Source organism: Lithobates pipiens, unplaced genomic scaffold (assembly GCF_037356315.1).
Source record: "Lithobates pipiens isolate NorthernLeopardFrog02 unplaced genomic scaffold, aLitPip1_a1.2 Scaffold_19, whole genome shotgun sequence".
Lineage (NCBI taxonomy): Eukaryota > Metazoa > Chordata > Amphibia > Anura > Ranidae > Lithobates > Lithobates pipiens.
The window spans coordinates 56,818,901-56,832,584 of NW_027507764.1; the positions used below are offsets into that span (position 1 = coordinate 56,818,901).

General features: G+C 42.9%; 1 protein-coding gene across 1 annotated transcript in view; it reads right to left on the minus strand.

Moving 5' to 3' along the window:
- LOC143995984 (putative acyl-CoA dehydrogenase 6) overlaps positions 1 to 13,684 on the minus strand; it is a 179,638-nt gene that overhangs the window by 68,832 nt on the left and 97,122 nt on the right. The gene's annotated exons all lie outside the window — the stretch shown is intronic.

Sequence of the window (13,684 nt, forward strand, 5' to 3'; positions counted from 1 at the left end):
AGGGTCCTGGGTTTAGTAACACTTTGACCTACAGGTAAGCCTAGCTTAAGGCTTACCTGTAGGTCCAAGAAATATCTCCTAAACCTACACGGTTTAGGAGATATTTGCCGAAAGACAGGCGCACTGAGCGCGGCACCCGTCAACGGCGATATGCTGCACGTGGCGGCTCCCGTGCACATGCCGAATGACAGCAGCGGAGCAGCAAGACCCACCGAGAAGATAGATACGCCGGACTACAGGGGACAGCGGTGACTTCGCTGGCTCCTGTGTCAGGTAAGTGACACATAATGGGCTACTATGCGATGCATAGTAGTCCATTATGCTTTACCTTTGCAGGGAATGAAAGAGGAAGTAAACTCATCAGGGTTTACTTCCTTTTTAAGGCGGAAAGTCACACTTTCTATCATCATTGACTATTTTTAATCCTTATGCTGCTAGCAAAGTATATCATATTTTTTTTAAACTTTTTGTTTTAACTTTCTTCAGTTACATTCCGTTTTCCCAGAAACCAGGACATGTATAAAGATGAAGGATTCTGACACATTTTCTGACCTGTAATTTAAAAATGATTGATGCCAGACAGCCAGGCAACCAGCATTTTCATAAGGAAGCCAGCGATGGGCACCCCCATTCACCTCTCACAGGTAGGTGCACTCTAGAGAAACATATAGGCTGTCGGTTTGGGTTTGTGTCACTCCACCAGTGTAAGCTCCTGCACTGTCAGATGGATTTAAACTTCAAGACAGTGTATAGAAATTGACAGCAAGTTAATATAAAGAAGGAATAATAGCAGATATACAAAATGCAGCTTCAAAATCATTTTACCATTTTTTTTATATATACAGACAAATGGAGATTTTTTTTTTTTCTCATGCCTTCAGCAGTTAAGCAAGAACAGTTTTAAATTATATATCAGACATGTCTCCACGTTGCTTTGCATAAGTAATTTTCACTTACTCTGCAGTGTCAACGGCATTATGCAAATCTCTCTGCAGATTTGACCTTTAAAATAAAAGACGGCACGGATAACGTCTAAATTACAGGATGAGAACGGTCCGCTTTTTCTTTTTTTTTTTTTTTAAGCAAGCTGCGAGGGCACACTTCGATGGCGGAAAGGCAAATATCATTTTGCGGCGTATCTCCTTCAAACATCTTCAATTTATTTCCACATTTCCAGTTCCTTTAAGGTGTGCGAATTAACAGGATGCTGAGACGGACAGGGCCATTATTTAGCTTTTCCATTTTTTCAAGCAGATTAACAAAACACAAAACTCTATTATGCCATTTTGTGTCATCAAAGTTCACTCGGCGTGCTGAAACTTGTTATAAAACGCGCCTCATTAAAAAGAAAAGTTTTAAAAATGAAGATTTTTCTTAGAAGAGAGCAGTCACTGCGATTCAGCCGGCAGACTAGGCGCATAAGCGAAACTTTGCAGTACTTTTTTTCTACAGTCGTGTTTTTATCAAATTTGGGATATCTTCTTTTAAGGTTTTAATTTACTTGTTTTTCCCATTCACTCCAAGCAAATGGCAAGTTTAGAATCAATGCCCCACTCAATATGGATCATGCCAAGCTGATAAGACCTCCTACAGCTGACCGACTTCCTGGCGTGCGGGTCACATGATACAGGCAATTGCCCTCCCTTAGGCCTCTTTCACACGGACGGTCCGTTCAGATTCGCCTGTCAGTTTTTTAGGCGGATCTGAACGGACACGCCATAGAGGTCTTTGGAGCGTCGGATGTAATCGGTGACATGTTTGCCGACATCTGACCTGCTCCGATCCGAAAAAAGTGTGACGGAGGGAAAACCTACTTTTCCACCCGTCATCGGATCGGGTGACAACGGACTCTGCGGCCGTCCTCATCCGATCCCCATTAGGGAAGAGCGGCGCTCTGACAGGTACGTCCGTGCACAATGTGCAGAGACGGACCTGTCATCTTCCTGCTTAGCGGGGATCGACTGATCGATCCCCCGCTGAGCAGAGCGGGCTCCGTACACGGACACATCCGCGTGAAGGAGCCCTTACATAATCTGGAGATCTGTGTCTATGAAGAATTCTGAGGCAGTGAAGGCAACATAAAAGCAGGAAATATAATCTCTGTGCAGGGGATATACAGTATAAGGCTCCATGCACACTGGACGTTAAAATAATGTTATAAAAAACGTCAATAGCTTTGCAGTGAGTCTTTCAAAGTTTTTTTGCATTTTTCCAATAGTGTTTATTAGCGTTTTTCCACGATAGCGTTAAAAAAAATGTTTAAAAAAAATAAATAATTTAAATGGATCAAAAACGTTAAAACCGCCGGTGAGCCACGTTTTTGAGTGTTTACATAGTTAGTCAAGTTGAAAAAAGACACAAGTCTATCTAGTTCAACCATAAAAAAAAAAAAAAATAAAATAAAAAATATCATACAATCCCATATACCCAATCCTATACCCACAGTTGATCCAGAGAAAGATGAAAAAAAAAACAGAAAAGCATCATCCAGTTTGCTACAGCAGGGGAAAAAAATTCCTTCCTGATCCAAGAGTGGCAATCGGATTTTCCCTGGATCAACTTTACCTATAAATGTTAGTACCCAGTTATATTATGTACACTTAGGAGATAATCCAGGCCCTTTCTTAAAGCAATCTAATGAGCTGGCCAAAACCACCTCTGGAGGAAGTCTATTCCACATTTTCACAGCTCTTACTGTGAAGAAACCTTTCCATATTTGGAGATGAAATGTCTTTTCCTCTAGACGTAAAGAGCGCCCCCTTGTCCTCAATGTTGATCCTAACGTGAATAACTCAACACCAAGTTCACTATATGGACCACTTATATATTTATACATGGTGATCATATCCCCCCTTAATCTCCTCTTCTCAAGAGCGAATAAATTCATTTCCTCTAATATTTCCTCTTAGCTGCCTCTCATCAGTTTGGTTGCCCTTCTCTGCACTTTCTCCAGTTCCCCGATATCCTTTTTGAGAACTTGTGCCCAAAACTGAACTGCATATTCCAGATGAGGTCTTACTAATGATTTGAACAGGGGCAAAATGATATCTCTCTCTCTGGAGTCCATACCTCTCTTATACAAGAAAGGACTTTGCTCGCTTTGGAAACTGCAGCTTGGCATTGCATGCTATTTTATGATTAACGTTTATCAATGTTTATCAGCGTTTATGAGCATTTGGCGTTTTTGTGGTCAGAAAATTGACTCCTGAACGTGATTTTAGGGCATTCAGAAAACAGCTCATAAACTCCACTGCTGATGGATGTCCAAAAATGTCCATGTGTGCATGGACACATAGGATAACATAGGGGGGAGTTTATGGGCTGTTAAAAAGAAAACGCCCAAACTTCCAAAAACGGCCATTTATGAGCATCAGTGTGCATGGAACCTAAACGGGCATCTTCAGATTACAATCTACAAAGGATTATACAGTATCTCACAAAAGCAGTACACCCCTCACATTTTTGTAAATAATTTATTACATCTTTTCATGTGACAACACTGAAGAAATTACACTTTGCTGCAATGTAAAGTAGTGAGTGTACAGCTTGTATAACAGTTCAAATTTTCTGTCCCCTCAAAATAACTCAACACACAGCCATTAATGTCTAAACCGCTGGCAACAAAAGCGAGTACACCCCTAAGTGAAAATGTCCAAATTGGACCCAATTAGCCATTTTCCCTCTCCGGTGTCATGTGACTCATTAGTGTTAGTGTCCAATTAAAGGAGAAGTATAGACAAAACTATTTGGGATGTACTTCTGGGGATCACAGGAGTGCAGTTCATTATGCTCTCCTGTGACCTATTTTCAGCCAACAGCAGGCTGCTGATGTCACTCAGCTGGTCCAGGCTCTGGATCGATCCCGGCTTTACAGTCATGATCCACCCGGAAGCCTGAACCAGCAACTGGCTTAGCCTCTCAGCGAGCTGCTGAGAGCCTGAGCCAGCCACTCCCGGCTCCTCCACAGCTTAGCACTCCAGTGAGCACTGGAGGGGCAGAGCAGTGAGCTGGTGACTAACAGTCACTGGCTGTCTACTCACTAAAGACTGAGAACTGAGTGATCGGCAGCCTTTGGTCATTCAGTTCTCAGTCTTGGAAGCTGTAGGGGACAGATGCATCATCGGATCGATGTTGCATCCACTTAATTGAGTATAAATGTAAAAAAATTTTTTTAAAACCCATACTTCTCTTTTAATGCAGCTCTGTAATCTTTGCTAAATCATTAAAAGTATTTTTATGAATACGAGCAGTGCAAGTACCTGAATTTGACTTGGTATAAGCCTCTGGCAGGTCCTGTACTACAGGGCTGGAGTGTAAGTAGTACCTAAACATCAGGGTGCAACATAAATAACTAGATTAACGAATCTAAACGAAACAAAACAAAATAAATGATTTTGTCATGCACATGTCTATTGATGGGTGCCCTGGTGCCAGGTCCAGATGTTGGCTTTTAATGGGGATTCCAAAGGCAGCTATCCCTGCCTGTTGCCTGTCAGATTTGTGTAGCACAGAGCCAAGTGAAAAATGTGAATCTCCTCCTCGGTTCTGTGCTACACTGCTCTGATAGGTGGAGCTGCGCGGAGGAGACTGCGGCAGGCTGAGGAATAAAAAAAAAGAAGCCTGATGTGCCCAATAGAACCGAGTCAGTTGCACTGCTAAATGCAGATGAGAGAGCTGCAGAGGGGGGAGGTGGAGGAGGAGGCGGGGCTGATTGTTCAGCGACTGAAGTTTTGGTTGTCCTGTGGAGGTCAGATCTAAGGGTGGGGGAGTGGAGATTGTGCAAAGTGAGAGCTGTGGGTAGGGGGATTTGTACAGAGTTAAGAGAGCTGGGGATTCAGAGGTGAAAAATGTGAGGTTGCAGAGGTTTAGAGCTGTGGATTTGGATGAGCTGTAGAGGGTGCAGAAGTGAAATGTGGAGGGGGGAAGATAAGCCATGGATGGGGGTGCAGATGTGATTGTGGACTGGGGGTGTAAGCTGTGGATGGTGGGAGTGCAGAAGCGACATGTTGACAGAGCTTAAAGGGGGAGTTGTGGATGGGGGGGCACATGCTAAGGCGAACTGTGGAATGTGTGGGGTGGGGGAGTGGGCGAGCTGTGGGGGAGAGGGTGAGCTGTGGGGGAGAGGGTGAGCTGTGGGGGAGAGGGTGAGCTGTGGGGGAGAGGGTGAGCTGTGAGGGGGGGGGGGGGGTGAGCTGTGGATAATAGAAGAAAATGTAACCTGTGAATGAGGGGGTGGGGGGGCGGGATAGCTGTGGATGAGAGTAGAGAAGGTGACCTATGGATGGGGAGGGGGGTTGTGGACAGGGGTTAGAAGGTGAGCCTTGACTACACCCATTATTTGGCAACACTTTACTTCTTTTTCCCGAGGAATGGCGGGATTGGGGGCGGGGGTGGGGTTGGGGGTGGAGAGTTGACTGTGGAGGGTGGGTTCCTGCACCTATTCTCTGAGAAATAAAAAGCCCTGTACAGAACACATTAGGGGTCAGAGAAAAGACCCACAGCATACAGTGCAGGACACGGGTATTCAAAACTTCTGTCAAAAGTTCTCATCAAATTCGAAGATTCTTCAGGTGGTCGTAGCCTGTAGTCTTTTGCAGGTTATGCTTTGCCACATGTTTAAAACTCAACAACAGAGTCAATTTAATTAAAAAAAAAAAGTTTCTAGGTGAGTAGTTCTAAAAACCATGGTGGAGACAAAACAATCACTGACTTGGCACTCCGTAGAAACCCATCCATATAAGCCAGATTGTAAAACCGTTAAATAGCCTCAACAACAGAGAAGGCGAGCAATCCCTTTAATGAAACAAAGTAATCACTTTGGCTGAAACATTAGTCAATGGGCCGTTTAAGCTGTCCCCTGTGGGCAGGCTTTATGGCAATTATTACTAGAAAGATGGGCACTCTCGGAGGCCAAGAGCCTGGAACCATTCCCGAGTCATAGGCTTGATTTGTTTTACTGAAAGCCCAACAGCGAGCTGACGGATGACCAGCCAAAACAACGGCTTTAATTATTTAAAGAACCAATCATGTAAATGTAGAGGCTTTGTTTGTATGAAAAACACCTGCTTCAAAGAACTGAACGATTAACTCTAGATTAAACTTTTTTTGAATGGAGTGAGAATGCATTAAAACCTCAGTTGTCCTCTATGTCCCTTTTTTCCCTCTGGTCCTTCTGACGGTTCAGACAGGAATTTATTTCAAATCACCCCATTAGAGATACTGGTTTTATTGTGCTTGTTGTGTTTTTTGTTTTTTTTTGCTATAAATTATCAACTGATATGTAATCTAATGATATACATTTTGGAACACCTCTGCTGAACTTGAAGATTTGGATAGTTGATATATACAGTTAGGGCCATAAATATTTGGACAGTGACACAAGTTTTGTTATTTTAGCTGTTTACAAAAACATGTTCAGAAATACAATTATATATATAATATGGGCTGAAAGTGCACATTCCCAGCTGCAATATGAGAGTTTCCACATCCAAATCGGAGAAAGGGTTTAGGAATCATAGCTCTGTAATGCATAGCCTCCTCTTTTTCAAGGGACCAAAAGTAATTGGACAATGGACTCTAAGGGCTGCAATTAACTCTGAAGGCGTCTCCCTCGTTAACCTGTAATCAATGAAGTAGTTAAAAGGTCTGGGGTTGATTCCAGGTGTGTGGTTTTGCATTTGGAAGCTGTTGCTGTGACCAGACAACATGCGGTCAAAGGAACTCTCAATTGAGGTGAAGCAGAACATCCTGAGGCTGAAAAAAAAGAAAAAATCCATCAGAGAGATAGCAGACATGCTTGGAGTAGCAAAATCAACAGTCGGGTACATTCTGAGAAAAAAGGAATTGACTGGTGAGCTTGGGAACTCAAAAAGGGCTGGGCGTCCACGGAAGACAACAGTGGTGGATGATCGCCGCATACTTTCTTTGGTGAAGAAGAACCCGTTCACAACATCAACTGAAGTCCAGAACACTCACAGGGAAGTAGGTGTATCTGTCTCTAAGTCAACAGTAAAGAGAAGACTCCATGAAAGTAAATACAAAGGGTTCACATGTAGATGCAAACCATTCATCAATTCCAAAAATAGACAGGCCAGAGTTAAATTTGCCCAAAAACACCTCAAGAAGCCAGCTCAGTTCTGGAAAAGTATTCTATGGACAGATGAGACAAAGATCAACCTGTACCAGAATGATGGGAAGAAAAAAGTTTGGAGAAGAAAGGGAACGGCACATGATCCAAGGCACACCACATCCTCTGTAAAACATGGTGGAGGCAACGTGATGGCATGGGCATGCATGGCTTTCAATGGCACTGGGTCACTTGTGTTTATTGATGACATAACAGCAGACAAGAGTAGCCGGATGAATTCGGAAGTGTACCGGGATATACTTTCAGCCCAGATTCAGCCAAATGGTGCAAAGTTGATCGGACGGCGCTTCATAGTACAGATGGACAATGACCCCAAGCATACAGCCAAAGCTACCCAGGAGTTCATGAGTGCAAAAAAGTGGAACATTCTGCAATGGCCAAGTCAATCACCAGATCTTAACCCAATTGAGCATGCATTTCACTTGCTCAAATCCAGACTTAAGACGGAAAGACCCACAAACAAGCAAGACCTGAAGGCTGCGGCTGGAAAGGCCTGGCAAAGCATTAAGAAGGAGGAAACCCAGCGTTTGGTGATGTCCATGGGTTCCAGACTTAAGGCAGTGATTGCCTCCAAAGGATTTGCAACAAAATATTGAATAAATAAATATTTTGTTTGGGTTATGTTTATTTGTCCAATTACTTTTGAGCTCCTAAAATGTGGAGTGTTTGTAAAGAAATGTGTACAATTCCTACATTTTCTATCAGGTATTTTTGTTCAACCCTTCAAATTAAACGTTACAATCTGCACTTGAATTCTGTTGTAGAGGTTTCATTTCAAATCCAATGCGGTGGCATGCAGAGCCCAACTTGCGAAAATTGTGTCACTGTTCAAATATTTATGGCCCTAACTGTATTATATAATAAATGTTAAATTCATGAAGGAGTGTGTGCACACAAAAGAAAAAAGCCTGGGGAGAAAAGCACTATAGAAATATTTGTGGTGTTATTATTATTATTATATGTAATTAACAGAATTCTGGTACGGATATTTTAACGGCCCCGTTTCGACCAATGTAACTACCGTATGTACATACCATACCTGTGGGATTCCTCTAGAAACTGGAAATGATGGAAGTACATAACGCTACTGCAGTAATCTCCACTTGCTTCTGGGTCCAGTGCAAAGCGGCTGCCCTGCTGCATTCTGAACACACAAGGTTACCCTCTCAGCATGGGTGCCATTCAGAGATTGTTTTGTATTTTCTCAATAAATGAAAGGCATTCTCTGAATGGATGAGGTTGTGATGTCACTGTTTCATCTCATCCAATCAGAGAACACTTTGCATTCATTCAGAAAATGCAAGGCATTCTTTGAATGGCTTCCATGCCAAGTGGTTGACTTCCCATGTTCAGAAGGCAATAGGCCCGTTGCTCTGCACGTGACCGAAGTGGAGATCACTGGAGTAGCAGTGTCTACTTCAGTGATTTCCAGCTTCTGGGGGCATAGGCCAGGCATAGTATATACACAGTTACATTGGTCCAAGCTGGAACAATGGAGAAATCTTAGATTTATACGCACAAACATCAGAAATAAGGCACATCAAAGCCCACAATGTACTTGAAGTGGCCTGGTCACCTATACATGTCCCAAGCATGAGAAGACCTTCCAAAGGGCTGATGCATTTTGAGGGGAGATACCCTCTTCCTCAGGGCCCAGAGGAAGAGGGGATCTTCGCTCAAAACGTGTCAGCCTTTTGAAAGATCTTCTTATTCTTGGGACTTAGCTCGGTGACCAGGCCACTTCAAGTACATTGTGGACTATGATGTACCTTATTGCTGATGTTGTTCGTGAGTATACTGCTGCTCTTTTCTTGCCAAATAATTTTATTGTGAGTAAAAGAAAGGCAAGTACATACATAATCAAAAGAGAATTGTCTCACATAGTGCATATGGATTAACAACCATCCGAACAAACAGTTTAGTCAGGGACGAGTAGAGACTGGGGTTCACTTTAGATTATGAATATGAAAGTCTACGACCATCTTCAACTAACAGTCGTAAAATGATAAACAGCTGTCACTGATATAATAATCAAGAAGTGAACCTATCGTAGAATGCGGAAGGAAACAAGAGACAATGCCATTAGCGGGTGTTGCAGATAGAAGGAAACGTAGCACTAGAATAGAAGAGCGGTGGAAGAGAGAAGCATGGGTGCAAGAGTGTCTAGGATCCTAGAAGGTGCGCTGCCAGGGAGTGTTGACTATAGAACATGCACACCCATCGGGTCAGGTAGGGAAGAGAGAGGAACAGGTCAAGAAGGGGGGAGATCTCCCATTACGGTAGAGCGGTCCCAGTCCAGGACATGTTACATGTGAGTAAAAGAGAGGTTTGACTACCAAGGCAGTAATAAGGAATGGTCAAAGTCAGGGGGTAAGCAGTGCGTAGCCCAAGGTTGCCATATTTTTTCAAATTTCCGTATTGTGTTGCTTTCAATGACTGTCTGGAAGCCCCAATAACCTTAAAAGAACTTCAGGAAGCAGTTGCGAGTATGCCAAACCAGAAGTCGCCAGGGCCGGATGGGCTACCGATTGAAGTTTATAAAAATTTTGGCGAGATACTGCTTCCTGAACTCCTTGAGATGTTAAGAGGAGCATGTGGGGAGGGTAAATTGCCACCATCAATGATGGAGGCGGTTATAATCCTGTTGTATAAAGAAGGAAAGGACGCCCTAGATGTTGCAGCGTATAGACCAATCTCTCTCTTGTGTACCGATACAAAGATACTGGCTAAGGTATTAGCGAATAGGCTTAGTCGAATTATAGCAAGATTAGTCCATATGGACCAAACAGGGTTCATAGCTAACAGGTCAACGAGTATAAATATTAGAAGAGCTTTTTTGAATCTGCAGATCCCAATGGATAATGATACTCCGGGTGCAGTAGTGGCATTAGATGTAAGGAAAGCATTTGATAGCGTAGAATGGGGATACATATGGAAAGTCTTGGAGAAATTTGGCATGGGTCCTTCCTTCATAGGTTGGATTAAGATGTTATATGATAAACCTAGTGCGAGACTAAAAATTAACAATGAGTTATCCGGGAAAATAGAGCTGGGGAGAGGGACTAGGCAGGGGTGTCCATTATCGCCCCTGCTCTTTGCATTGGCTATAGAGCCCTTGGCATGTGCAATTAGAGCAAACCGGGAGATAGTCGGTTTTGTAAGGAAAACTGGAGAGGAAAAAATCTCACTTTATGCAGATGATATCCTATTGTTTCTGGGGGATATGAGGTACTCATTACCAAGGGCAATGGGATTAGTGCAAAGGTTTGGAGGCTTCTCAGGGCTGGAGATTAGTTGGGAAAAGTCGGAATGTCTCCCTCTGGACCCAGCTGATCAGCAAACGGCCCTGGGAACCCCCCAAATGCCAATAGTGGACAAGTTGAAATACCTGGGAGTAACCTTGACAAGGGATCCTAAGCAATTTATAAGTTATAATTTAGTTCCATTATTGGTTAAGTTCAAACAAAAAATTGCTATATGGAAGCGAATGCCTCTCTCGGTGGCTGGTAGATGTAACCTGATAAAAATGATATGGATGCCCCAACTTTTATATATATTGCATAATGCTCCAATATGGATCAATAGAAGTTGGTTTAATAAAATCGAGATGCTATTTAGGGAGTTAATATGGAAGGGAGGACAGGCTAGATTGAGGTTGCGGATGCTCCAGCTACCGGGAGAGGAAGGAGGATTCGCAGTCCCCTATCCGGAGTGCTACTTCTGGGCGTCCCAATTACAACAGCTAGGGGGGATTGATGAGATAAATGGAGGAACCCCAAATGGGAGATTAGTATTAACAGGCTCCCCACATAGCAAGCTGATTGAGACCCTGGAAGCGGACTCATTCCAGTGTAGATGTCCCACAGTAAAAATGATGTTAAAGCTATGGGATATAGTTAAAAAAAAAATGGGATATAGTAAAATAACAAAGTATACACCTCTTTGGAACAATAAGAAGCTACAGGAAATATGGCGGGTTGGAAAAATTTTAGAATGGGAAAAATGCGGTATTGTAAGGCTTAGCCATTTATATGGCGGCAGGGGTATCAAATCTTTTGATCAACTGCAAAAAGAATTTAAGATATCACAAAATTCATTCTATGCTTATATACAAGTGAGGCATGCCTTAAAGACCCAGTTTGGAAATGTATCATTAACATGGGAAGAACTGCCCTTGCTATATCCAGTAGTACAAGTAGGACCTACTAAAGGATTAATATCTAAACTCTATGCCCAGCTGAGTGAACAGACTAACAGCGAGAGGAAAGGGAGGGTTGAGAAGGGGAAATGGGAGCATGATCTAGGTAATATAACAAGGGCACAGTGGAAAAATATCCTAGCAGCATGCCCAAAGGTCTCGGTCTCTCCTTCCCATAGGATTTCCCATCTGATGGTAATTAACAGAGCATATTATACTCCCCAGAAATTATTTAGATTTGGCAAGAGAACAGATGACCGTTGCCCCAGATGTGGGGGGTCAGGGAATTTAATACATATGCTCTGGAAATGTCCTAAATTATTCAGATACTGGGAAGGAGTGGCAGAGACAATAAGTAGGGTCTTTGGGACCGTGATAGAATTAAACCCCATAGTGTGTATTTTAGGATATAGAAATGAGGAAGTAGAGAGAAAGGGAGTAACAACTGTAATTTTAAGATGTCTATTCCAAGCCAGAAGAATGATTGCTAGGAGATGGCAATCAAACCTAGCCCCCACAGTAGAGGATTGGATGAGTGCTGTAAATGAATATTTATATAAGGAAAGAGCAGTATACGCAAAACGAAATAACTTAAAAGAGTTCAATAGAAATTGGAAAGATTGGATAGAAGAGATGCACACCCCAGTTTAAATCACGATAGGAAAAAGAAGAAGAGAGGGGGAGGGGGGATGGGTACTGGGAGAGAGCGGGGTGGGGGGATGGGTAGTGGGAGGGAGCTGGGTAGAGGACATTAAAGGTATGGGAAGCATTATAACATATTCACGACACATGGTAGGATAAAAGCACAAAAGATTTATACTGGAGGGGAGGAGGGGGGGGGGGGGGGTTTGTATTGTTAGAAAGGGTGGGAGGGAGGGGGGTGGGGTATATCACTAGGAAAAATGTAGGAACTGTGAAAATACTCGAGGAAGGATAAAGGGGATTATGGTATTGATTAGAAATTGTTTTAATTTTGTTAAGTAGATGTGATGTATGGATGTTCTTTTTTCATCTCCCCCCCTTCCTAGAACTTTAAAACTCAGGCCTCTGAAAGGAAGGAATATGTATTGAAATTTAGGTAATGTTATTTTAAGATGTGGTCTGTATACTGTGAAAATTTAATAAAGATTAATTATAAAAAAAAAAAATGACTGTCTTTTAGCGTAAATAAAGGCCCTATTAATTCTATGCTGAGCTTCAGCCACAAGTCTGAAATTCCCACACCTTAGCTATAGTTTGCTTGGCCGCCATGGTAAGTTTTAAGAGCAATCAAAACTGGGCATGGGTAAGCTCGGCCAGCTTAAGGTTTAAGAGAGCGGTCGCCGGGTCAATGTGGACATTAGTTCCTAAGGCTTTGGAGGCCAATTCAAAAATGCTTTTCCAGAACTCTTGGGCTACAGGGCATTGCCAGTCGTGTATGTGGGTGCCAAGAGCTGAGTAACCTCGAAAACACAACCTTGTGCACGATCCTTGCCGGTACAAGATACCAACATGCCGGGACCTTGTAGTTAGTTTCGATTGCCGAGATGTAAGGCGAGGAGAACTTAGTGGCTAGCCATATGTTAGACCAGTCCACGATCTCAAATGTGCGCCCAAAATCATGTGCCCATTTATCGGTATAGGATGGAAGTGCATGATCTGGAACGGTGTTCAATTGCTGGTATAGGATTTAGATGAGGACCCTAACATGTAGGTCGCTCTTAGAAATACGCTCAATTTGCATCATCTGACTCAGTAATGATCTCGTTCTGAGAAATGGCATAAAGAAGTTTTTAATTTGTAGGTAGCGGAATAGTTCCGATCTGGGGAGTCCATAGGTCTTGCAGAGGGTAGGGAATGTATATATAGAGTTGTTGGAGACCAGGTTGTGGAATCTAAGTAAATTAGCGTCCGACCAGGCTATAAATGCAGCAGGGGAGCCCCAGGCTGGGTAAAGTGCAGGGTTCCTAAGGAAAGAGAGGAGTGGGTTATGAGGAGATTGTAGATTTTACGAATCCCTACATTTGTCCCATATATGTAGGGAATGTTTTGTGATAAGGTTTATGATAGAGATTCTGTCCTTTGGTTGTAGCCATAACATGTTTGCCACAGATATGGGGTTGCAGTCTACAGTTTCAAGGACTACCCACAAAAGGTGTTTCTCATGCTACATGGTGCTTGGGCAATTGCGCTAGTTTTGCCGCATAATAGTAGGATGAAAAATTAGGGCATTACTCTGCGTTGTAATAGGCGTAGGAAATACGATGGTACAGGGATGGGAAGAACTCTAAAGAGGTATAGAAATTTGGGTAGTCTAGACATTTTTACAGCATTGACTCTACCCAACCAGAATAGGGGAA